The 27,240-nt window shown below is 40.4% G+C and overlaps 1 long non-coding RNA gene across 1 annotated transcript in view; it reads right to left on the bottom strand.

The window, feature by feature from the left end:
- LOC140700425 (uncharacterized) overlaps positions 1-24,923 on the bottom strand; it is a 55,700-nt gene extending 30,777 nt beyond the window's left edge. Inside the window, exons 1-2 of the long non-coding RNA XR_012078814.1 lie at positions 24,629-24,923; positions 5,794-5,887 (exon numbers count right to left, since the gene is read on the bottom strand). This is a non-coding gene — a long non-coding RNA (uncharacterized lncRNA). The remainder of the gene's footprint in view (positions 1-5,793; positions 5,888-24,628) is intronic.
- Between the last annotated feature and the right edge of the window lie 2,317 nt (positions 24,924-27,240).

The following is a 27,240-nucleotide window of genomic DNA, read 5'->3' as shown; positions in this document are numbered from 1 at the left end:
AAATAACCCCCTACGCCCACCTCCGGGAGCACTGAGGAAGACTGAAACGTTTACAGAAGGGCTGGTACAAGGTCCCACCCGCTGTAAAATCGTCATTACCGACTGACAGACTGACACCTCAGATTATTTCTGCTGTGGCGAGATAAAGAGATTTCTGAGGGTCTCTTCCAAAGATGGATCAGCATAAACGATCCTTATCAAATTCCCCACATCTTCTCACTTGTTATCAGCAGACTCGGTCATCTTAGGTCAGTTCATCCTAGAGAATTTTTTACCCAGTAGCAACGGTCAGCCTTTAAGTGCTGTGTTACGGGCATTTTGCTTCACTCAATACACAGAGAATGTTTATTAAAGGCAACAGTCTTTGTAACTTTTAAAAGGAGCCTGGAGGGAGCGGGGGGGGGGGGTCTAGCTCAGTGGTATGCATGAGGTCCTGGCTTCAATCCTCAGTGCCTCCGTTTAAAAAGAAAAACAGGAACCTTCTGCTGTTAAATACAGATAGCGGTTTAATCAAGGACTGTTCTCTATTCCAATTCTGAGAAAATCATCACATTTTCACTCATTAAGCCAGGGACTGACTCATCATTCAGCACATTTCTACAAACAAGAGAAAATAAAGGTCATGGGAGACAGTTACAGAGCACTATTTGTGGTAATAAAATATTAATGATGGCTGTATGTGTGACTGTAGTTGCTAAAGAATCTTTGAAAAGATAGGGTAGAGAAAAGGGAGAGAGGGACAAGGGAAACATTTCAGGAACAGAGAGAATTTTTTGAGGAAGGAGTGTTTATATCCTTCCAATTTGGTTGCAAACAGAAAGTAATGAGGCCTTTTGGGGATCACTGGCTTAGAGGCCCAGGTTTTGAATTTACCATGTTGGATTAATGTCTTGGTATATATTTTTCACATAAAATGAATGTAATACTAATGAATGCATGGACTCTTATAGCAGCATCTTCATATACATTTATTCTTATCTCACAACAATCTTACAATGCCCATTTTACAGAGAAGGAAACTGAGGCTCAGAAAATTTAAGTGACGGTAAAAGTATGTAAATGCCTTTCTGTTTTATAACACTACATAGAGCTCTTAAATGACCCAAGTATGTAGCTTGTCATGTAGACAGAGTTCTTAGGCTATGAGGCTGTCATCAAGTTTTCAGAGGAGCCTAAAGATATTACCAGGATGCTTTGCTATAAGGCAGAACCTCATAATAGAATCAGTAATGAAATTCAATCTCTGTGGCTTTAAGGCCTTGCCATCTTTTTTTTTCTATCGTGTCTACAATTCTATAGAATTGATTTAGCAAAAAAAAAATCTATTAACACTTCGTATATCTGTATAACCCTTTAAAATATGCAGAACACTTCAAGTATGTGAGTTCATCCAATTGACTTAATAAATTGAGTTACAAGTAATTCAATTTGTTATAGTGTTCAGGTCTCTGTGTTGGATCTATAAGCTTTCTTAATCTTGTTGGGACCTTATTGTAATTCTTCTGCTATAGAAGGGGCCCTTATCTCTCATATTCTGATATTAACTAGGATTTCATTAAGATAAAGAGACATCATTCCCAGCTGGCTGAAATCCTACACATGAAGACTAAAAGCAATGGAAAAGAATTTAAAATGGTAGGAACATGAAAGGAGCCTAATGATTAGACCTTTTCTTTTTAGCGTCAAGGCCTACAAGTTACAGTTAAGATAAAAAGGAAGCTATCCCTTATCATTATCCAGAGTAGGATACTAAAATATAAAGCCCTCCTTATTGGGTGCTTTGTTTTAGCTCTTTATTTGGGAGGCAGTATAGCACCTTGGCGAAGAGTGTAGACCCTTGGCTAAGAAACTAGACTGCCTGGATTTGCATTCCAGCTTCCCTACATTACTAGTGAAATATTCTCCTGGGCAAGGTATTTGAGCAGTTTAAATTCAATTTCATCATTTGTAACATGGCATCAGAGCAGTGTTCTCTTCACTGGGTCATGGGGAGAATTAAATAAGCTCATCCTTGAAGAGTTCTTTCTTGGCTTAGTTCCTGGACTATGTTGGTTTTGTTTATGTTGTCTGTTGAAGCATTCGAACAACCAAAGAAAAATATTTGTGGAAAAAGAATCATATCAGCTGAACAGGAAGCTGTAATCTTGTCTTTTTCTTGTATGTTACGTACTGATTTTATCTCTATTTTGCCTTCTGGGAAATGTGGAAAGAAGCTTTTCCTGCCACTCGGTGATGGAATTAAGTTTATCTAACTTAATGAATTTGCCAGCATGATTCTTTTTATTTCTTTTGTTTGTTTTTCCTCGATTCAGCCAGGGAGAATAATTCTTAACTCTTGCCCAAAATGCTCTAAAGAAGTTGTATACCATCTTCCTTAAAGTACAGTAGAACTTCTGTCAAATATGCGTGAAAATGAGACTTTTAATACCTTGATTTATTATATACCAAAGCAGTTTGAGTTTTCAGTATAACAAAGCATTCCCAAACTTAGAAGCTTAAAAATAATTATTTATTAGTTCATAATTCTATAGGTCAGCATTTGGGCTGGACTTGGTTAGGCAGTTCCTCCGCTGGTCTTACCTGGGCTCATTCACGAGGTTGCAGTCAGCTGGGGGATTAACTGGGGGCTGATTGGTCCTGGATGGCTCACTTGCATGTCTGGTGGTTGGCTGAGCCAACAGAGTAACTGGGTCACAGTTACTACTATGACATGTCTAGCAGGCTTTTTCACATGGCAGCTTGGTTCCAAAGCCAGCAAGACCGAGAACAAGTTCCAGCAAACAAGCACTTGTCAAGCCTCTGATTATGCCATGCTTGCTAACCTCCCACTGACCAAAACAAATCATATGGCCAAACGGAAATGCAAAGCATAGACAAATAGACTCTACCTCCTGATGGGAAGAACTGCAAAATAATGCTGCCATTTTTTCCCCTTAATACTGAATTATAATCTGCCCCAGGGAAAATTAAAGCCACCTAGTTGCAGACCACACAAAGTGAATTTGAAAGACTAAATCTCTTATCCCTAGTTTTTGACCACAATGAAGAGACAGGCAGTATGCTGGGTAAGGGTGAGGAGTGGAATCACCGAGCTCAGGTAGTATATATAATTTAACGATGGAGGAGAGGGCTTTATTCAGTTCACATAAGTCATAGTCCTTTCGCTCCAGGACACTTTAGTCAGTTGATTTCAGAGACACATGCAGAAGGCCACACTACAAGGTAGTATGTGATGAGCATTATGGGAATGATGTAGCTATGAAGTACTGGAATTCTCCAAAGTAAGAGATCACGTGGAGTGTGTCTTCAGAGGGTAGGAAAACCCCTTGGGGGAGGTGAAGCTTAAACAAAGCTACAGAAATGGTAGGGTCTGCAAATAAAACAGCAATGTGTTACAAGGGATGAATGTCAAGTTGAAAGGTGTTACCGTGGGCATGAATTCTGCTCATTTGAAACAATGAGAAGCTCTAACAGTGGGAGAGATGATACAGCATATTCTGTTTATAATACACAGTAGACCAATTGCTTTCCATGCCTAAATCAAGCTTAGCACTGAATCAAGGATTTCAGGTCTCTAAAGGCTAGATTTCTCCTCTTAAAATACTGTTCCCATCCCATTCTTCTTTTGCTCTTTGAAAATCTTTGATGGCTACCCTTGGTATACAAGATAGCTTGTACTGCAGAGTGTAGGGTTAAATGAGCTCTTGCCATATGCTTCAAATCACATTTTAAGTCTTCTCTCTCACTCCTCCCCTATCACATTTTAAAAATTTCTCAGACACTGTATCAATTAAATATTAAGTGTGGAATCTCTCTTTACCCAGTTTAAAAATTCTTAGGCCTTTTTGATTTTCAAACTTAATGTTCATCTTTAAATAATAACAATAATGCCTTCTAGTCTTTTAGAAAAAGAATTTGGAATGCAATTACAAATGTTCTTTGAGAAGAGTAATCACGGGAATCTCTACCATGTAGCTTTTATTTTATATTTCAAGCATTTTGCTTAAATAAAGGGATTTTTTTTATTCTATAGCTTTCAGCAAAGGATGGTCTACCATCAATCAATACTGAGCTTCCCACTGAGTACCCAGCACTGACAAGAGCTATTTTTAAATCCTATCTATTTCTCATTTGGCCAAAACTGTCTGAACTTTTATTGCCTTTAAAAAAATAAAAAAGTAAGTACATCGTTCACTCCCCTAGAAATACACCGCACAAGCCAAATATGAGGTTTGTGAACTCATCCTAGTATTTAGGCTGTGAATAGCAGAAAATATCCCCCTCACTATATAGTTCAACAAAAACCCTTTTGCCGCCAGCAAAGACTTTCTAAATCCAGCAGTAAAGCAAAAGGAATTTTTTTTAATGTTCAGAGTTGTGAGATATTTCTGGATGGGCAGTGTTCCATTTTTAAAAATAACAAAATCATCTTTGCCCAAGAACCAAAACAAAGTTTGATAAAGCAAATCTCTTGACTTGTCTGGGAGTTTGGCAGTGAGATTTCGGGGGTGTAAAACTTATTAAAATAATGTAATTTGTTTTTTAATGACTTCTCAAAACTCTTGAATGGGAGGGGCTTTATGTCTAAATCGAGATTCCCTTACCATTTCTGAACAAAACAAATCAGCACCACTCATAACCATCTTCTAAGACTCGACAGCCCCAAGCCTCCACAGTATGTGTTTATCCCCTCTCTGGAATCGACTGACTACAGTGTCTTGAGCAAAGGGACTATGACTTATGTGAATCGAACACAACCTTCTCTGAACAGTGTAGAGTTGCACAGCCTAAGGAATACAATCCAATTACTGCCCTTTTAACATAAAAATCCCAGCTATTTCTGTGCAGTTTATTCTAGACTTTCCAGGAAATTGGATTCACAACATCTAAAAGGAAAAAAGGTTTGGTGACCCAGAACTTTGGGAAAGTGTAGCTACATCCAGTATCGTATGTTTTGGGCCCAGTGTAAGAAACTGAAAAGGCCATTCGTGGGGGATTCTATCAGCTGAGATACAACAAGCAAACTGAATCTCCAAAGTGCACGGTGTTTAACAGGAAGCTTGAAATCATTACACCAAGAGTATTGCCCAAGGGAACTTCAGTCCCTATAACTGGTCTGAAGCAATGTCTTTTTGTTTAAATGCTATTCTGTTTAATCATTCTTTTCTCCACTGGCTAATTTAGCCATCATTGACCCTTTTTGCTGTGAACTTTTGATATTAATGGCAAAGAAGGGCTCCCATTCTGAGGTCAGTTTAAGCCAAATCTTGAACAAAAATTTCAATGTAATATTTGTTCTTCCTCTTTGATAAGGTAGGATTTGTATGATGAAATAATTGTTTGTTGTTTTTTGTTTGTCTGTTTGAGGTGGAGAGAGAAGAAGTCTCCTGGAAAATGGCAAACACAGCCTTAATAATTTTTTATCTTAATCTATGACTATAATATTCAAGACTTGACATTAGCTTCTAAGCATATATATATTTTTTCATACTTAGGTCACACCTGTATAAAGTATAGTGACTCATCTTGGGCTTAAAAGAGTTTTTGTGGTTTTTGGTTTTGTTTAGTTTTCCCACGAATGGGCCAAGCCATGGCCAATTATGCAAATTAAGAATAATAGTGCAAGTGAATTAAAGAAATTGTCCAGCAGAAACAGGAATCTATGCATTAGACACAAAATGGCCATGAAAATGTAACTTCTTTGTTTTTGAATAACTGCTCTGTTTTTTTCATGAGCTCTTACCCCATTAGATAGCAAGAAAAAAAAATAACGTCGCACTGTCTATCCAATACCTTAGGCAGTCTCTTTAGGAAACATGACGTCATCAGGATAAATGCTCCAAACTTCAGATTTCCTTTTTGTCCCTGGTCCTCTTCAAGATAACACCTGGGTGTATAAGAAAGAGATTTCTGTAACCTCATGATGGTTGGGGGAAGGGAATTTGGACTTAGTCCTGGGGCTTAGTCTTCTGCCTTCTCTGTTCTCCATTGTGGTGTCCCCCATCCACCTGGTTTCTAGGTCTGATAAGGGTAAATAAAAATATTTAGAATTTTCCCTGTTGCCAAAAGGAAGAGAGGATTCACACCCCTCCCTCCTCTTTTGTATAGAGCATTCTGTGAGAAACCTAATGTTTGTGAATTTTTTCTCTCTCCCTTTGATATGTATGTAAATCTTTGCAAAGGCTAGGTAAGCTTTTCTGCCAGTTTTACAACCCACAGGTGTTTTGCTTGAGGTCCTGGGAGCCATCGCTATTGAAACATAAACATCAAAGATAGCACGGCTCTCTCCTTGTGATGACAGGACTTAACCTAGGCGCCTCGCCCCATGCTGTAGCTACCTGTTTGTCACAGATACATGGAACCTAAAACAAAGACTCTAAACAGGTGATTTTAAGGAACCAGACGAAAGCACAAATATTTCTAAATTTAAGGTGTGAGCATTCATTTGTGTAAAATTAGGACAGTTATTTTATTTTGAACAGGGGAGTTGTGCAAATAATAAAGAGTCTGTCCAATTATAGGCTTTCTCCTCATCCCCTCAACCCAAGGGAAAAGAAGGGTGGAGGGTAGAAATGTCTTGTATTTGGTCTCTTACGTTAACTACCATTATTCCTTAAAGGGCAGGGATGGCATCGACTGATATCTGACTTAGAGCCTAAGAATAATATTCAGATTAAATATGCCAAGTACTTATAATTTGGGATATTCAGCTTTCCTGCAGATTGAGGCTGAAGATATATACTAACTCATCTACCAAGCATGATTTTTGACTTAGTTAGAGAAAATGAATCGTAATAAATTTCATAAATGTGATTCATCCACATTATCACAGTTCATTTCATGTCAAAATCAGTTTTATTGTTTCATTTTAAAAATTCTGATCAAATAACGTAACCAAGGAAAAAGAGCCTAGCTTCAAGTTTACAATGTGAAAGCAAGGGGGGAATGATTACATTTCTGCTTAACTGTCCCATTTAGGACCACTAAAGAGTTCATTAGTTTTTAGGGAGCACCAGTATGCTGTTGGTGCCAAAAATTTCATGCGCTGTCCTCGCACATCAAGTTCTAAGTTTGGCCAGCTGGTCATTTGATTGTAAAACTGATTCCCCAATGAACAGTTTTATTGCCTTTACATAGTTCTTTTCATCCAGAGTGAGAAGGTGATAAAACCTCCAGGAAATGTTATGTCTACTTTCTCCATACAAATCGGAATCAACTTGTCCTCTTTATCCCTTGCATCAAAATAACCACTTCCATCAAAGATAAATGGAATTTCATCATCCAAGTGTAAATATTCTTCATAAAGTTTCTTAATCTTTGTCTTAAGATAAAGCTTCTGTTTCTTTGGGCAGGTATTTCTCTAATTCACCTGTACCTGGAGGAACATTTTTTCATACTTTGGTAGGTTGTCTTTCCATATGGTTATTCTGTCAATCCAGATATGGTTTCTTCCTTATCAGAACTTCTTCTAATTTTGGATCATTCTCCTATGTGTCGCATTCAGTTTTCACTAAAAGACACAATGTCAACTCAGCTGTTCCCAGTTGATTTGGCACCTGGCTCTCATTAATGAGTTTCCTCTAGTCTGAGGAAGTGGCCATATACTGTGATTCCAAGATTGTGTGGAACAGGCATCCTGTCTCCTGCAGAAAAATCCCTGCAAGTCCCAAGTGGCATGGCTCAGTCCTCCGTCTTAAGCCCCATTCTGATACTTCTAACCTGTTTGTCTTTATATTTGAAGTGGTTCTTGCAGGCAGCATTAGTTGGCTCTTGTTTTCTTATCCAGGTGACAATCGCTGTCTTTGATTGTGACATTTACACCATTTACATTTAATATGATGATTGATGTGGTTGGGTTTAAATCTACCATCTTGCAATTCGTTCTCTGCTTGTTCCATCTATCCTTTTTCTCCTTTGCTGCCTTCTTTTGGATTAATTGAGTGTTTTTATGATACTATTTTATCTGCTTTGTTGACTTATTAGCTATAACATTTTGTAGTTATTTTTAGTAGTCACTTTAAGGTTTACATATTTTTAATGTAATGCAATCTACCCTTGAGTAAAGTACACCACTTTACATATAGTATATGTTGTACCTTAGAACAATACACTTCCACTTTTCTGCTCCCAATCTTTGTGCTATTGTTGCCATATATTTTAGTTCTTCATATGTTATAAACACCACAATGTATTGTTATTAATTTTGCATTAAAAAGTCAATTGTCTTTAAAGAGATTTAAATAATAAAGAAAAAGTATTTTATATTTACTCATGTAGTTACTATTTTTAGTACTCTTATCCCTTTGATTGACCCAGATTTCTATCTGATACCATTTTCCTTCTTTCTAAAGGATTTTCCTTTAACATTTCCTCTACTACAGGTCTGCTAGTGATGAAGCCTCTCAAGTTGTGTATATCTCTCTCATGCCAAAAAATATTTTTATTGGATGTAGAATTGTAGGCTGAATTTTTTTTTTCTTTTAGTGCTTTAAAGATGTTGTTCCACTGCTTTCTGGCTTGCATCATTTCTTTTGAGAAGTTTCTGTCACCCTTATCTTTGAGCTTTTGTACTTAATGGGTCTTTTACGTCTGCCCACTTCAAGATTTTTCCCTTTATCACTTTTTATAAGCAAATTGATTATGATGTAGCTCCAAGTACTTTTCTTGATATTTCTTATGTATGGGGTTTGTTGAATTTCTTGGGCTTGTGGTTTATAGTTTTTATTGAATTTGGGGATTTTTTTTTAGTCTTATTTCTTTGGGTAGTTTTTCTGCCCCCTTCCTTTAGTGACTTCAATTACTTAGTGGCATATTAGGCCATTTGAAGTTGTCCCACCGCTCAGTGATGCCCTGTTCATTTCTTTCCCTTCTCTTTTCTCTCTGTGTTTAGTTTTTGAATAGTTTCTATTGCTGTGCTGTCAAGTCACTAGTCTTTTGTTCTGCAATTCTCTAATATGCTGTTAATCCCATCCAATGTATTTTTTCATTTCAGACAGTGTAGTTTTCATCTTCAGAAGTTCAATTTGAATCTTTATTTATGGTTTTACTTACCATGTTAAATCTTCCCTGTAGGCTTCTTGGAGATGTGGGGTACAGTAATAATAACTGTTTTATTGTCATTGTCTATTCGTCCTTTATCAGTTCTTGGTTGCTCTCAATAGGTTAATTTTTTTTCCTCATTGTGGGTTGTATTTTTTTTTTCCATTTGTATGTTGGCAAGTTTTAATGAGATGCCAAACATTATAAATTTGAGTGCTAGATATTTTTGTATTCCTATGAAAATCCTTGAACTTTGTTTTGGGACAGAATTAAAATACTTGGAAACAGCTTGAGACTCTTAGGTCTTGCTTTAATGCTTTTTTGTTAGGTGGGACCATACAAGCATTTAATTTTGTCCCACTACTGAAGCAAAAGTCTTTTGAGTACTCTACTTGATGCCCCAGTAATTATGAAGTCTTCTACTTTGACTAACGGGAACAAGAACTATGCTTTGCTTTGTGTGAGCTCCAGAAATTCCATATAATCTTTCAGGTGGTTGTCTCTCTGGACTTGGGTTGTTTTTTCAACTGCATGCACTGATCCATGGTCAACTGAGTTCTTAAGGAGGACCCTCTATAGATCTGCGATGTTTCTCTCCATCTCTCTCTTTTTCTCTCTCTGTCTCTCTCTGCCTCTCTCTCTTATTATTTCCTCTTAAGTAGTCTGTAACTGTGAACTCTGGCTGCCTTGGCCTACACTCCCAGAAATTTCCCTTCAACCTCAACAAAGAAAGAACACCTGACTCCACCTGAATCCCATCTTCCTGTGTTAGAGACTATAAACTTTCCAGGCAATCACAGGACCCACATCATTTGTTTCTTATACCTCAGAGATCCTGTCTTTTGTTGCCTAATATCCAACGTCTTGAAAACTGTTGTTTCATATATTTTCTTTGGTTATTTAGACATTTCAGGTAGGAGGGTAAATCCAATCTGTGTTGCTCCATCTTGGCCAGTAGTGAATGTCTTGATGTACTTATGAATAATTCCCTCCTTTCATCTTCAAGAGCATCTCGGTTCGTACAACATATATTACTACTTATAGATCATATCTAACAACATTGTAAATTGGTTTGCTATAAATATATTCCCTTTTTATAACACTTTCCCCAACATTCAGACAAAAGCCTTTCCTGAAGCGGAAACTCTCCATTAAATTGAGACAGACACATCCTTCCCAGGCCCCCCAAATAATGAATGTAAAATGAATGAACTGAAAATGTGACATTTTGAGGATTATTTTTATCTTAAATCTCTAATTTGTTCCCAAGGCTCTCTAGGGACACTGAAGATGTCCTTAAACTGCATTCTCATTCTAAAGGGTAAAAAAATCAGAATTTCAGAGTCTATGTCAAAGGAAAATTTCCATCTCCGTTCTTTACCTGGGATATTTGGAGTATAAAGAGAAGTTTGGTTGTCATGGATATTTGGTTAAATGGATGAAAAAAAGATATAATCAGCCGGAATCCACAATTTTTAGGCAATGTGATTTTTTAAAAAATCTCTAGTTTGATTTGACCTCTGAAGTAAGTGTAAGTAAAAGCAATGAGAGGGAGAGAGAAAAAGATTGATTTTGACCCTTCCACTCTCTGCTGGACTCTTCGGAAACAGACACTGTATCAATTAGGTCACTCTGTCGTAAGCAACAGAAACACAACTCAAACTGGCTTCAAAAAAGAGAATCAATTGTCTCACATAACTAAACAGTCCAGAGAGGTTCAGACACAACTTCATCTAGAACCCAAAACTCCTCTCTCTCGCCTCTCTCTTTCCCTCTCTCTGTCTTTCTAAGTGTGTGTGTGTGTGTGTGTGTGTGTGTTTTCCTGGTGTTGACACCATTCTGAGGCAAGTTCTGCCCTCCCGATTCTGAGATGTCTGCAGCAGCTCCAAGGTTAAATTCCTCCTCATACACCTCTAGTGAGGAAGGGACATCACAGAACAAAAAGGCACTTCAAAAATCTCCTACAGAAAGCCAGAATTACCAGCAAATATCCTCTTGTCTCATTATTTGTGACTGGCTATGTTGAGCTCTATCCTGAAACAATCACCAGAGCCAGAGGTACAGAATATATTTATTGACATAAGTTCTAGGGAGACTCCTACCCCAACCTCATGGCTGAGTAAAGGGAAGGAGTGACTACCTCAAAAAGAAATCAAGGTAGTTCTGGGGGGAATGGGGACAACAAACAGATGTCCCTTAGAGAGGTACATTTGGCTGGGAGAGTTAACAGAAGACTGGACATGGGCTGCCAGTGCCCACCCTGGACCATCCTGCTGATGGCTCCAGATGTTATTGTTGACCTGAAACAAATACACTGCCAAATATTTCTCCTACAAAGATGGAGTTTCTTTGGATGAGCAGACAATTGCAATCATGGTGCAAGTCATGTCGAAAGGAAGGAGACCACTTTTATAGAGAAGAAGAGGAAGCTAGGGATGGGGCATGGGGAGAATGCAGAAAACAAGCAAACAAAAGTCCATGGCTTTTAATTGGCTGAGTTCTTGATGGGAAGGAAGGGGAGTCTCTTCTTCCTGTTGGACTGGACTATTATCACAGGGCACGAGAGCTCCCCCTTCTGGTCTCCTAACCCTATTTACTTGAAGTTTCTATTTATTAATTTTTTACAAGATTCCAGCCTGAAAAATTTACTGTGGAAAGATATTCAGCTGGAGAAATGGGATGAATTCGGAGGTGAGAGTTCTGTGAGGAGGGAATAAGGCTGTTGCAAAGTAAGGTGTTAGAAGGAGATCCAGAAAACAGAGAACTTAAAATGCAGGTGCTTCGAGAGAGAACAGAAGCCCCAGGAGAGAGAGAAGGGCAGTAAGTGCATCATTTTCTGTTACGCTTTCACTCCTAGAGGGCTTTTCTCTTGAGTCTTGAGGAAATAATGTTTTGCTGGATAATTTTTAATTCTGTCTTTTAAAATTCTGCTTAATTTGCTCCAAGCTTCTTATAAAGTTGAATATATTTTTACAGCTCTTGGTGGTGGTGCCATGGAGATACATGAAACTAGAATAGCAGTAAGAGGAAAAGCTGTGATTTATTGAGTATTTACCATGTGCCAAAGCTGCATTTTGTGCTTCCCCTGTATTAACTCACAACAACCCTACCAAGGAAGGCTGCATTTTTAGCATCATCATCCCCATTCTACAAATGAGAAAACTGAGATACAAAAAGATAAAGTAATATGTCCAGCTCCAGAATTTTTGCTCTTTATTTATTTAATTGAAGTGTAGTTAATTTACAACATTATGTTAATCTCTGGTATACAGCAAAGTGGTTTCATTATACATACATATGCATACTCTTTTTCATATTCTTTTCCATTGTGGTTTATTACAGCATATTGAGTAGAGGTCCCTGTGCTATACAGTAGGACCTTGTTGTTTATCTATTTTCTATATAGTAGTTTGTATCTGCTAATCCCAAACTCCTAATTTATCCCTCCCCAACTCTCTTTTCCCTTTGGCAACCATAAATTTGTTTTCTATGTCTGTGAGTCTGTTTCTGTTTTGAAAATAAGTTCATTTGTATCATTTTAGATTCCACATATAAGTGATATCAAATGGTATTTATCTTTGTCTGACTTACTTTACTTAGTACAATAATCTCTAGGTCCATCCATGTTGCTGCAAATGACATTATTTCATTCTTCTTTATGGCTGAGTAGTATTCCATTGTTTATATATATATATATATATATATATATACCACAGCTTCTTTATCCAGTCATCTGTCAATGAACATTTAGGTTGTTTCCGTGTCTTGGCTATTGTAAATAGTGCTGCTATGAACAATGGGCTGAGTGTATCTTTTTGAATTGAGAGTTTTCTCCAGATATATGCCCAGGAGTGGGATTGCTAAATTACATGGTAGTTCTATTTTTACTTTTTTAAGGAAACTCCATACTGTTTTACACAGTGGCTGCACCAAACTACATTCCCATCAACAGTGGAGGAGGGTTTCCTTTTCTCCACACCCTCTCTAGCACAGAATTCACACTCTTAATCACTGTGATATACTGCCACTGAGGTGATGCAGCTCAGACTCCACCTCCATCCACCCCACAAAGGGACTCAAGTCCATGAATTCCAGGCTGTAGCAGCGTGGATGGGTCCAGGACCAGTGTAGACCAATCTTGACCCTACACAACTATTAGAATAAATGCCTCCTTAAGCCTTGTTCCCTAGCTGCCTCACTTACCTAGCCATGGGGCTGGCCCTGCTGGCAGCAAAAATAAGAGAATAGCCCATGGAAACAGAGAGTGACTGCCAATATGTGACTCAGGACTGGCTATCACTGGGTAACACTGGAACAAGCATATGACAAAATCCACCCTTTTTCCAAATACAGCAAAGGAAGGGATGACCTAAGGGGAGAAAAGGCTGACACGGGATACATGTAAACAAGCTGAGATGGCTTCCTGTTAGGAGGATCAAAGAAGACATCTTGTGGGAGAGGACACATGAGCTAAGACTTGAGGAATTCGACAATTGTTTTCAGAAAGGTCACAAAATCTTTACTTCATCAGTGCTTAGCTCCCCTGAGTAGCCACTCAAATGCTTTTTGGAATTGGATGGTGTATCAAGTATAAAGACCTATTACATTCTGCAAGCATATAAATTGGGGCTAATTACCAACAATTTGAGTCACGAATGAGAGTAAATCCTGCTCTAAACTCAAGAGATTTCCGAATTTCCTATACAAAAAGGTACAGAAAGGGTCTGCAGAAAGACATGACATTTTGTTTGTTTATAAACCATTCCTTACTAATATATATAAAATAGATAAACAACAAGATTATACTGTATAGCACAGAGAACTATATTCAATATCTTGTAGTAACTTACGGTGAAAAATAATACAAACTGTTCCTTGTCATCATCTTTCCTAATGTGAGCTTGATGGTTCTTCTCAATTGAATTTGGGGATCCTCCTGGACCTTGCAAGAGAATAATTTGTCCGCATAAAGCAGCTGGAAGCTTATTTGAAGAATAAATTCAGCCTTTGAAAGGACATGGCCTGTGAAGGACATTTGTCTTTTGCAAAATACCAAGGTCGTTTTCAGAGTGGTGATTTCATGTTGGACTTTAAGCAGCCGACTTTGAGGGGACAAAACAAGAGCCAACATACCATCATGGGGGGAGGGTATAGCTCAGTGGTAGAGCGCGTGCTTAGCCTGCACAAGGTCCTGGGTTCAATCCCCAGTACCTCCATTATAAATAAATAAGGAAACCTAATTACTACTCCCCAAAAAATACAATCATGGCTGAAGGGGGTGGGGAGGGATATATTGGGAATTCGAGATACTAACTACTATAGGTAAAATAGATAAACAAGTTTCTACTGTATAGCACAGGGAACTATATTCAAATATCTTGTAGTAACCTGTAATGAAAAAGATGAAAAGGAGCATATGTATGTTCATGTATGACTGAAACATTAGGCTGTACACCAGAAATTGACATAATGTTGTAAACTGACTATACTTCAATTAAAAAATACAATCATGGCACGGCAAGCATAAAGAATAAGAGGAGACAGGAAAGACACTGTTCCTATCACAGTCAGTGGCTCATGACAGCTTTTAACAGCCTCAAAACTGACCATAAACCTCCATAAGACTTCTAGGAATACAAAAATTTCAAATCTTTTTTTTGTGTGCTGTCAGAGAAGTGGAGAGGCTTGGAGGTAAAGACTTGACTAGTGGGCAGCACTAGTCAAGGGGGGAAGTGCTGGCTTCAGAAACCTGGCTGCATTGCTCACTGGCTGTGTGACCTCGGCTGAGTCCCTCGACCTCCTTTGGCCTCAATTTTCCCATCTCTAAAGTGGGGATAATAATAGCATCAGTCTCATGCAATGTAAATGGAGTAAATAAGGTAAGACCTAGAAAGTACTGAGAAGAGTGTCCGAATATGGTTAAGTGCCCAATAAATGTTACTTTGGGAATTAATATTATCTTATTACTATTAGAAGGAAAAGTACAATATTTTAAACATTCCTTGTTTTAAAAATTGAGAAATTCAGTAAATATTAATACAACATGACCAGCTTCATTGCTTTTTAAGCACCCTGGGGCATTTAGTAACCATCCATGAGGCCCTTCAGTCTTACATTAATATAAAACCACCAGACCCCTTGTGGGTTCTTTGACCTAAGCTCCCTTTGTGCTGTGTGCTCAGCAACGTGCATAATTTATCTGAATTTTTCCTATCCCAGTTTATTAGTAATTTACATATACAGCCTGCCTTACTAAGTCACATACTATGAAAGGGTTTTTATAGAGCATCATCTAACTTTCTGGATCTGTTTTAGCAGCAGGAGGCTGCTACCTGAGCCTGCCTTCATACTTCCCTAGTGGTGTCATCTGGGAACGGGGGTGGGGTGGGATGGAGAGGGGATACTATCCCCCAGCAGAAGTTCTCAAAGTGTGGTCCCTCATTTGAATAAGAACTTTTCATTAACGGTCCTCAAAGGGAACGGATTCTTGAGTTGTGACTGGGGAGATTCTCAGGCTCCCTCACTTGAACATATTCCAGGGATTCCTGCCAGCAAACACCAACCCAGGGCAAACAGATGACAGAGTGAGGTTCACCCCTGCTGAGACTCGTCCAGGGCTCTGAGCCAAGACACCGAGTTCCAAGCTCCTACCCACTGCACCCACAGGCTCAACCCCCACGCGAGGGGCCATGCCTTCCTGGCCCTGAAACCCACCAGCTTTCCCCCTCCAATAACATAATTCTCCAGCCTCAGCTCCTTCTTGACCAGTTAATTGTGGCCAGAGGTTAATGTGCTTGACCTGCCAAGAGACCTATTTACACTTTATCATGACAGCAACCACTTAACTCAAAGGAATTATCTGAATGGCAATAATAATAATCACCATTTAATAAGTGGTTAACCTATGCTAAGCACTTTAAAGACATTCTCTAAATCACATTAAGCCCTGGAGTTAGGTTGTAATGGTCTCAGTTTTATACTGGAGGAAAAGGAAGAGTAGAGAGCCAAGTTATTGGTCCAAGATCACACAGCCGGTGGCACTGAGAGTCATCCGTGCTCTAAACTGTGCCTCCTCGCTGCATGCTAGTCACTGCAGGAGGTGACAGAGGGGAAAGGTTCCCAGAACCCGAAAGAACAAAACACTTGGAACTAGAAGACCTGAATTCTAGCCTTGGCCTCTGTCCACATCTCTTTTAAAATCTTGGTTAAATTTCAACTTTTCTGGCCTTGATTTCCTCAGCTGAAAATTAGGATATTGACACCTGTTAAACCTTAAAGAATTGGAGATACTCCAGTGAAGTAAGAGGTAACAGCCATGTGTTAGCTGTCAAATTCTTCAGGAATGTAAGACGTTTTTCTTCAGGAAGCAAAGCTTATAGGACCAGCACTGGTCAACCATTTAACTTACCAAGTTTCTGAGCTCGAGATGCTGATTTTCAGTGGGAAAGCGCCTGTGATCTGACTTCCAATTGCCTGTGCTCTTTTCCCCTTTTGACATTCATAAATAGGACAGCTGACATTAGGGCATTTCTCCTGGTAGTGACAACTCAGTTTATATGTTTTCCCTAAATTGTGCTCACACTACAGACAAACCAAAGACATCAAATTAAAGTCTTTCTTACCTCTTTTTTTTTCCTCCATTCAAATAGACCACAAAACTGATATTTTTGTTTGGGGATGAATTCAGAGATTGAAGAGAAAGAGGAAAATAAAAATAGGTCTATAGAGCCAAATTCATTGGGATTTTGATTACAAATGGAGATAAAGCTACTCCCCCAAAAGAGTTGGGTTCTCACCCTAATGCAGGCCCCTGGTCTCCCTTTGGGAAAAGCTTAATAAATGAGGCTGTTTCCAGACAAACCTCTTGGGAATGAACCTGAGAAGTCAACTCAGGTAAAATCTCTGGGCTGTCACCTCATTTCACGGGACCCCTCTTGGCCACAAAGAGTTAGACAAGAATATGTCCCCTGATCCACAGGCAGGGAAACAATAGGCTGGACCGTGGCCTGTGGTGCAATGGGAAGGATGCTGACTTCCTGGACCAAGTAGACTTTTCTCTCTTCAAAAGTTTAAATATGGTTCCACAGTGAGAGAGCTGACACTGGGAGGGAAAAATAGAAGAATCACAGATGGGTAGTGCAGATAATAAGGATGAGAGGGAGCAGCAGTGTTGTGCCATGAGAGGTCTCTGAGAGGCCAGGCTGGGCGGGGTGCCCCACCAGCTGTGCCGGACAAGTGCCGTGAGTGGGGACCAGACTTGCCGTGCTCCACCACCGAGACCCTGCCTTTGTTCTTACTACAGCGTAACTTGGCCCAACAGCTACAAGTCCTCTATTTCCTTTTACTCTTAAACTAGGAATGGCCCTAAAGTTTTGTCTTCTTGTCGTTTTATTCTTTTTCTATATTCAGTCTCAAGTGTGATCCTCCTTTCATGTGCTTTCAAGTGCCTTTTTCAAGGGATGTCTCCCCAAGAAAGCCATATTTCCAGATGCCTATAGCTTCACTCAACTTTCCAGCCATCACTTTAAACTTTACTCAACTCGATACAATGAATATTTACTGAGTGTTCACTAAGCGCCTGGCCTTATGCTGGATGTTAATGACAAAGAAGCCTCATGTCCTCACGGCACTTACAGCTCTTCAGGGAAGACACTAAATAGGTAATTAAATAGACTCAATAACTCCAAAGAAAACTCATCATACCTGCTACACAAATAGATGCATTGATCTAAATACCAGATTGCTACCATGGACAGTTCTTTCCCTCGTCCCAGTTTAGTGAATGTGAGATAGTGTTGGCTAGTCTCTTACCCTCTTTCCCTAAATCAAAATGGACACAAAGTCCCTTTGTTTCATCCGAGGAAACGCTACTCAGTATGCCCCTTTCCTCTTCTTCCTCCAGGCACCTGAGTCCCTCTTCCTCGCACCCACCTCTAGTTGGCTTCTCTGCCTCTCACATCTACCTGGTCCAAGTAAGATACATCTGGACCAGGATTCTAAAACACCACTGCCATCATGTCACTCATTCAGAAACATTAACTGACTTGCCTAATGTCTCAAACCCCAATAAACCTAAATTCCTCATTGTAGTTTTCATAATCTACCCCTAAATCTATTTTTCTACTTCTCTGAATGACTCTACTAATGTTAGCTAAATGTATTGAGCACTCACCCTGTATCCGGCACTCTTCCATTAAATCCTGACTAAAATCCCTTGAAATAGACAGATTATTATCCTCACCTATTGACAAGGAAACTGAGGTTTGGAGAGATGAAGCAAACCCAAGGTCAAATAGTAAGTGGGTTTGAACTTAGGTCCTAAACCCCGTTCCTTTTTGTAACATGTGAGCAGGGATCATACTTCATACTTGCTGTAAACCCACAGTTCTGAGCGCAATGCTGGGTGAACATTAATTATGTTCATAATCACTACTGATTGATTAACATACTCTTTCTAATCTATTCTGGTGAAGAATAAGGTCATCTTAGAAAGATGTCTGAGATCACTCCTGCAGGGAATACTGTTCCAAAGCAATCTGTGTTGGTTTTTTTAAAAGGGGCAAGGCCCATGAGAGATTAGGAGGAACAGGTCTGAGCTAGTAGCCTGGAAGTTAAAAAAACAAGAAAAGAAAAGAAAGAGAAAGAAAATAAAAAGGAAATAGACAATGTAGTAATAAACCTCCAGAGTTAGTTTTATCCTCCTAACTTTTTAAAAAAAATATTAAGAGCTTTTACATGTCAGAGATTATATTGGAGAATTCCAATAAGAGAGGCTGAGGAGGGCTGGAGACAAGGATTGATTGACAGAGGTGGGGGCAGCAGAGGGTTAAATGTGGTTCTGCTTGTGAGCAAAGCTGGTGGACTCAACAGCCAAGGTGTGATTCTGAGCTGTACCCACAGTCCAATGGCCACCTTCACCCTGGTCCACACTTCCTGATTAAACCTCAGTTAAGTGCTTGCAACATCGGGGAACAAAGGCTTGTCTACCTTAAAGAACAGGTTTTATGAGTTCCACTGAGAAAAAAAGGGAATGGCCAGCAGGGAAGAAGACATGAGGAAACCTAAAGTACCTCCAGAACCATTCAGCTGAGGAGCGAGATGAAAACGAGGCTGCGGGGCTAGGAAGTGTTACCTGTGTAATACGTTACAAGAATTGCCAGTGTGCAGGAATGGGAATGTGATGAGATCATCCAACAGCCGACACAGTTTCACCTGCTGGTCTGTTGGGTCATCACTGGAAACATCAGCCATCCCCAGTACAAGTGAAATATGAAAGTGCCAACTCATTGATTCCTGTCTGATGGACACTGAATAGAACAGTAAGGGCAGTGACAAGGACAGTGGTGGGACTGGAGACAGAAGCACAGAGGTCACATGTGTAGCTGGCCAGACAACCTCATGCCCATCGCTCAGAGGTGTCAGTTTCTACATGTGAAAACAAGAAGGCTGGGCAGCCTCCAACATCCTTTCCAACTGAAAAGAATACTATTTCAAGATAGTTTAAAACATTTTTTTAAAAAATTGAAGGAACCAGAATTAAGAATTAAGTAGATAGAGAACATTTTGACTTCCCTTTTCATTTCCTAAATTACTTAATGCCATTTGAGGAAGGATATTAAAATCTTTCAACCAATTATGGGAAAGGCTACAGATAACATTTTCCCCAGGAAATGCACTGTAAATAAAAAAGTAGAGAGAAGAGGAATGGGAAGGTACAGAGAGAAAAAGACTTGAGAGGCACATCAGTCAGTTGTTTCCATCATGATTCAAACTACAATAAATATTCAGAAAAAACGGGGAAATTTGCATGTTGACTATATATTGGGTGATATTGGAGAATTTTCATTCATCTTTTACTTATGGTAATTGTGATTTTTAAAAAAAGAGTCTGGGGTGGGGAGGATATAGCTCAAGTGGTAGAGTGCCTGCTTAGCATGCACGCAAGGTCCTGGGTTCAATCCCCAGTACCTCCTTTAAAAATAAATAAACATAATTACCCCCCAAATAAAATGATTAAATAAAACAATAATAAATAAATAAAATATTTTTAAAAGAGTTTGTTACTTTCAAAGATACTGAAATATTTACTGATCACATGATCTAATGTCTGGAATTTTCTTCAAAACAATCCATTGAGGAGAGGGGAAAGTTGAGGTATAGATGAAACAAGATGGGCCATGAGCTGATAGTTGTTAAGGCTGATGTGAGGATGTGGGTGCGGGGTACTACTTTAATATACGGTTAAAATTATCCTTTATAAAAAAGCTTAAAGAAACACTGTAACTTCTACTAAAATATGAGACATTAATATTGCCTGCTTGATTCTGAGTTTATGAGATATAGTGGGAAGTGAGAGTTAGGAGGGAGAATGATGGGGTTTGCTGATGGATTGGATTTGGGAGCTAGGGAGAGGGAAGTGTCAGGCTTCCAATTTTCAGAACTGCTCGTACAGAGAACAACAGAAGAAAAGAGGACACCAGGGGAGCTTTGCATGGGAAGATCCCGACTCAGGTTTTAGATGTTCTGAACTTTAAATGCCTTTGAGATGTCAAATAGGTTCAGTAAATTTCTCTGCTTAATGAATGAATAAATTAGCCCAACCAATGTCGTCAGGATGTGAAATTCAGTAGCAGTGCTTCTTCCATTTTTTTGGGTCATGGATTCTCTTGTGACTATACTGAAAGCTGTAAGCCTTTATTCCCACATAAGGACAAGTTTTCACACGTAACTTCAGAGCCATGCACAGAACCCCAGAGACACTCACATCCTAGACGCAGAACTTCCGTTGCCTTTCATTATAACAAGTATATCTCCTTTGTCCGGGACTTGATCACTCTCTCTATAAAATGCAGATGGAATAATCTTGAATGCTTTTCATTGCCTTTCTTGTTTCCTCATGCTCTAACACAACATAAACCTCAAAAATTAAGGGAAAGTTAGTATGCTCTCTGACATTGGTCTTAGCAATATTTTTTTGAATCTGTTTCCTCAGGCATGGACAACAAAAGCAAAAATTAGCAAATGGGACCAAATCAAACTAAAAAGGTCTTGCACAGTGAAGGAAACCATCAACAAAAAGAAAAGACAACCTACTGAATGGGAGAATATGTTTGCAAACTATGTATCCAATAAGGCGTTAATATGCAAAATATATAAAAACTTCTTATCACTCAATAGAAAAAAAAAATCCCAATTAAAAATTGGGCAGAGGACCTCAATAGGCATTTTTCCAAGAAAGACATACAGATGGCTACAGGCAAAGGAAAAGACGCTCGACATCACTAATCATCAGGGAAGCACAAATCAAACCCAGAATGAGATTTCACCTCACACCTGCCTGAGCAGATATCATCAAAAAGACAACAAATAGCAAGTGTTGATGAGGATGTAGAGGAAATGGAACCCTCATGCACTGTTGGTGGGAATGTAAACTGGTGCAGTCATTGTGGGAAACAGTATGGAGAGTCCTCAAAAGATTAAAAGTAGAACTACCATATGATCCAGTAGTTCCACTCCTCGGTATTTATCCAAAGAAAATAAAAACACTAATTCTAAAAGATGTATGCACCCCCCCACACCATGTTCACTGTAGCGTTATTTAGCCAAGATATATAAGCAATGAAGCGCTCATTGACAGATGAATGGATAAAGAAGATGGGATATATACATAAACACAATGGCATATTACTCAGCCATAAAAAACAATGAAATCTTGCCATTTGCAACAACATGGATGGACCTAGAGAGTATTATGCTTTAGTGAAGTAAGTCAGACAGAGGAAGACAAATACTGTATGCTTTCACTTACACGTGGAATTGAAAAAACAAAACAAATGAACAAATATAATAAAAACAGAAACAAGACTCACAGACACAGAGAACAAACTAGTGGTACCAGTTTGAGGGGTTTGAGGGGAGGGGAAAAATAAGTGAAGGGGATGAAGAGATACAAGCTACCAGTTGTAAAATAAATAAGTCACAAGGATATAATGTATAGCACAGGGAATATAGTCAATATTTGATAAGAATTTTGTATGGTTTATAACCTATACAAATATTGAGTCACTATGTGATACACCTGAAACTAATATACTGCTGTTAAGTCAACTACACTTCAAAATAAAATAAAATATAAAGTAAATCTGAAAACAAATTAAAGGGAAATTACAGTCTTTCTCTTGTTCCTTTACCAAATAACCCAATAACTAGAGGCTCATAAACTTGAGCTCCACCTGCTTCTCAGTATAGCCCCCTCTGTGTTGCCATGTATAAGAAGAGAATGTGCCAGAATGAGGGTGAGGAGATTGGGGCTAACTGGCTGTGTGACATTGGGCAGGCCATTTGTCCTCCGTGTGCTTTGGGAGATGAGGATGTCCCCATCCTCAGCGTCAACTCTGGAAGGTATCCTGGCCATCTTGATCCAGGGAGGAACTTGAATCATCTTCCCCCTGGGAGCTCGGGTGATTAATCTTGGCTCTTGGATTTAGAGAGAGGACATGGGCCGGTCTATGTTTCTCTGCTTGGGCTGAGTAATCTTTGGAATCAGACTGAGGAAGCTCTATCTGCCCACCTTGCTGGGTTTTCCAACCATTGCTACACAGGCTGGCTTCATTTATGATGGTTTTAGATGGTCCAAGCATTTCAGAGCACACGGTCATCTGGTTAATGGATCAGACCTGGCCTGCTCGCGCGGGTTGTTCTCCAGCACACAGCCTGCCCCTGTCTGCCATCTGGAATCCCTGGCTCACTTCCAGCAGCAGCGCTCCTGAGCTGACTTGCATTAAACTCCCAGCCATATGCTTGTCCCTTTCAGTTTCTATAAAGGCTACATGTTTACTCTGCTAGACGAGAGACCAGACAGCTTGAGTTTGTCCATGTCTTCCCTGGAAGCACTCTCATGTGGGCGTTAGAGACTGAGGGTCTCACTCTGCCCTGCCAGGTCATCAGCAACAGTATTAATGACAACAGCAGCAGCAGCAATAATAATAATATTTATTCAGTGCTCTGTGCCGGGTACACACTAAATATTTTTATTCGCTTTCTCAACATGTCAATCTTCACAACATACCTATGAGATGGATGCTTATTAAAGGATGCTATTATTAATTCTAATTTTATAGATGAGGAGCCCAAAGTTTAACTATGTTAGGTAACTTAATGCCACACAGCAAATAAGTGGTAAAGATGGAATTTGAAGAGTCATTGGAACCATATTTTTGACCACTTACACTACTGTTATTTCTCCCAGACCAGGAAAACAGAAATCTTCCTAGGTATGAGAGCAAAAAGACGTTTACTACTCTTATGTATTATCATGTGCTTACAAAACTGTTAGAATGTTGGACTTACAATTGTGTGCTTATAAAATCATGTGAATTATGTACTTACAAAATTGTTAGAAGACCTGGAAGAGTAAAAGTCAGGGGGCTGCCAATAAAGTTGTTTTGGTCATATGGCCACAAGCTAAGACCCAGAGTTCAAGAAGCCAGTGAGAGATCAGAAAGCTTTGGGGCCACTGCTGAAATCAGTGTTGTCCCCCATCCCCAAAGCCAGTGACTGGCAGAGGGATGCAGAGTCTGGCTAGACACTGAAAAACTCATCCACCGAAGCCCACATGTCAGCCGTCACCAAATGGCTTCCTCCTCATTTTGCCTCCCAAATGTCAACTCATTGGCCAAATCTAAATCATGTCCAGAATCTGTTGGGAAGGGAGTCTGAGAAATGTAGTTCCTCATGGAAAGCAGCATAGGAAGGCATGAAAATAGTTGTCAGATGGCAATGTACCAGACAAAATACCCAATACTTCTAGGGAGGATGTGGTAGCCAGCCTCCAAGTTGACCCTCAATGCTCTCCACCCCCTAGTATTTACATGCTTGTTTATTTCACTAGTGTTATAGTCCCTGTGACCAATAAAATATGGCAGGAGTGACGCTCTGTCACTCCCGAGATTAGGTTATGAAAAATCATCACTTCTGTCTTCAGGGTGCCCTCTCTAGCCCACTCGCTCTCTCTTTCGGATCTCTGGCTCTGGGACAAGCAAGCGGCCAAGCTCTGGAGAGACTCAGAAAGGAGCCAAGGAAAGAAGAAACAAGATGATGTGAAGAGGGGCAGAGGAAGAGGGAGGCACTGAGTCCTGGGACTTGGACAACATTCAAGTGAAGACCAGAGACTCCTAATGCTGGTGTCCCTGAAGTGGCTCTGCTTTCTGAGGGACATTGGTCAAATGTCCTACTGGAGACTGGTTGTTTTATCATATCTCAGTGCCCATGAGGCCTGGCCATGTGGCTAAGTCCCTAATTACCCCCAGAGTGCTAAGTGCAGAGTCCCCATCACTGGAGATGGCATGAGTGAGTCGGCACTCTTGCAACAGGACAGCCTAACCAGCACGTATTGTTGCCGTGACTGCTGGCCTTTGTTACCTATCCGGGAAAGCCTCTCAGCCCTCAGCGATCTGCCAGAAAATCCCCTGCTTGGAGCATGCTGCCTTCACTGCTGGCACAGAGTGGGAGGCCCTCACTGGAAGAGCTGGCCTGGCCTCTTCAGGGCTCAGCTCCCAAGGGTGCGGCTCTCTGCAGGAGAATGACTTACCTCCAACAAGGGAGGAGAAAGAACCCAGAGTTCGGGTCCTCTGCCACCAGAAGAGCATATCCGGCCACTAACTTTACAGTCACTCAGCTTTTCTCTGTACTGAGAGCTCAAATTGGTACAAAGTGACCTTGATCAAAATCAGTACAATTACACATCGGCCTCTCAAAGTCGTTGCCTGTGTGCTTGCCCTGGGAGTCCTTGTCCTTCAAGGGATCTGGTGGTGCTTTTCTGTGCACTCATCTAGGGCGCTGCGTGGAAGCGTTCGCTGCTTTTCTTCATCCCAGGTGCCACCACTCTTCACCTCCGCTCTCATCGTCCCTTCCAGGCTCTCCGTAAGCACCACCCACGCTGTTGCTATGACAACCGTTCTGCTTAAGTGCCCTGAGTGCTACCCACAGGAAGAGAAATGCTGCAAAGACTCTTCATCTGCAGGTCTGGGGTGAAGACGAGAGGGTAAAAACAAAAAGGGGAAAAGCAGGGAAAAGGCATAAGAGGACAGGACAGAAGGGGAGAAGAAGGTGGGTTCCCAGCCTGAGCCAAGTTGCCCAAGGGCAGCTCCCAGCTCACCTCATGGCCACCTGAGTGGAGCACAGAACTCAGCTGAGACATTTTCCTCAAAGGTCCCACCTTTGCCAGTGTTGAAAAGGCTGTGTTATTTCAGGCTCTGCTCTTCACTGATCAGGGAAGAAACAGCCACGGTACCAGTCTGGTTGTCTTTCTGTCTGTCATGTCATTTCCCTGATAATCCTTAGCTTTGTCCAGGTAAGTGGAGAGACTCAGATCCCGGGAGAGGATGCTGGGTGCACTCTAGTCCCACACTTCCAAGAGGCCTGGCTTGTTGAAGGGGCCACCTGACCAGAGACCTGATGAATGTGGAAGGACCGAGGGGACAGTCTGTGTGGGGTCTGGTGGTGAAAAGCGTCTCTAATGCTGCCTAAGTTTGTGTCCCTTTTGGTGCTGCAGCTGCCTGAGTCAGCCTGGAGAGTGGGTGATTATCTTGGAAAATGCCTATTTTCATAATGATACTGTGTTTTCAGGATATTAATTTTGTTTTCCACACGTTCAACATATTAATCACGTTATAAATTTGCAGTTCTAGAAATACATATAATTTTAAATACCTCCCTTTACAAGTAAGTGGATGTATTTTCCCTTTCCCTTTCCGAGAAGAATCAGCCTGGTGTGGGGAGATACGGGGAAGTGGCCAGTAAGCCAGCCCCACCCCAGCAGAGGTTACTGCGAAACAGGACTTATTCTCTCCCTACAATGAAGGGCAGAGGGATCCAGCGGACACTCCCTGGGGAAAATGGCCCCATCTGGGCATGAGGGGTGGGGCCGTGAGCTGGGGGACAGGAGCCCTGAGCTCTCTCTGCCCTTGTAATTGCAGCGCACATGTCAGGAGGCCTGAAACAGCAGGCCAGCTTGCGATTTTAGCCATGGCCCTGTCACCAGAGGGTGGATGTAGATACAGCAACCAAGTAGGTACCACCAAGAAGCACATCTGCACCTTGAGGTCAGGGAGAGAGTCCCAAAGGATCTCAAATCAGGTCTCCTGGGAGGGAGGGTGTCTTGTAAAGATACAAGGACTTCTCATGGAACCCAAGAGCAGTGAGACTAGGTTTCAGGAGAGGCAGGGATCGAGAACTAGAAAACCCTCAGGCACTAAGCAGCTTCTCTCATACACAGACATGCTCTCTGTAACACACCCACAAGCATATGCACACGGAGAACACAGCCATCTCTGTCCCTCAGTTTCCTCATCTGTAAAATGGGGATAATATTAGGAACCTACCTCATGAAGTTGTATTAAATGAACTAATGTCTATGAATTTCTTAAAATAGTGTCTGGAAAGTAAGGAAGTGCAAAAGAAGAAGGAAGAAGAGAAGGAGGATGAGAAGGAGGGAGAGGAGGAGCAGGAGGAGGAGGAAGAGAGGATGTTAAAGGGATCTGGTAGCCAAACTAAAAGAGCTCCCAATGGCCAAAGCTGGAAAAATTTGAACAAAAGAAATAACATAGAATTCACTTATAATCCAAAAAACATAGAAGTATTCATGAGTCCATGCTAATACAAATAAATGATTGAATTAACAATAATTTTAAGGGTAAAGGACAAATCTTACTTACAAAATTTCAAATAATTTATGTAGGAGGTAGAGCTTAAGTCCTCTCTCCATGAGTGAGGGCTGGACTTAATGACTCACTTTGAAAGAAGAGAGAGAGTGGAAAGGGACAAATAGTAACTCAACATTGGAGAAACCAGGCAGACCAAATGACCAAGGTCAGCATCACCTGGGATAGTCACGTCGATGCCAGGCACCTCCCATACGCTGTGATGAGGAGGGCACTTCACTTTTGTGGAATTCTTCCCAGAAACCACGAATTCCAGTCTTCCTTAAGGAAAACATCAGATAAATTCAAATCGGGGTCAGTTCTACATCTGACCAATACTCCTCAAAATTGTCAAGGGCATGAAAAACAAAAGAAACCTGAGATATTGTCACAGACTCAAGGAGACTTAGGAGATACCATGGCTAAATTCAATGAGGTTTCCTGCACTGAATCCAGGAACAAAAAAAAAAAAAAAGTGGGGCGGGGAGGGGAATTTAGTGTA

The sequence above is a fragment of the Vicugna pacos genome, chromosome 12 (assembly GCF_048564905.1).
Source record: "Vicugna pacos chromosome 12, VicPac4, whole genome shotgun sequence".
Classification (NCBI taxonomy): Eukaryota; Metazoa; Chordata; class Mammalia; order Artiodactyla; family Camelidae; genus Vicugna; species Vicugna pacos.
This window is presented reverse-complemented; position numbering and strand designations above follow the sequence as displayed.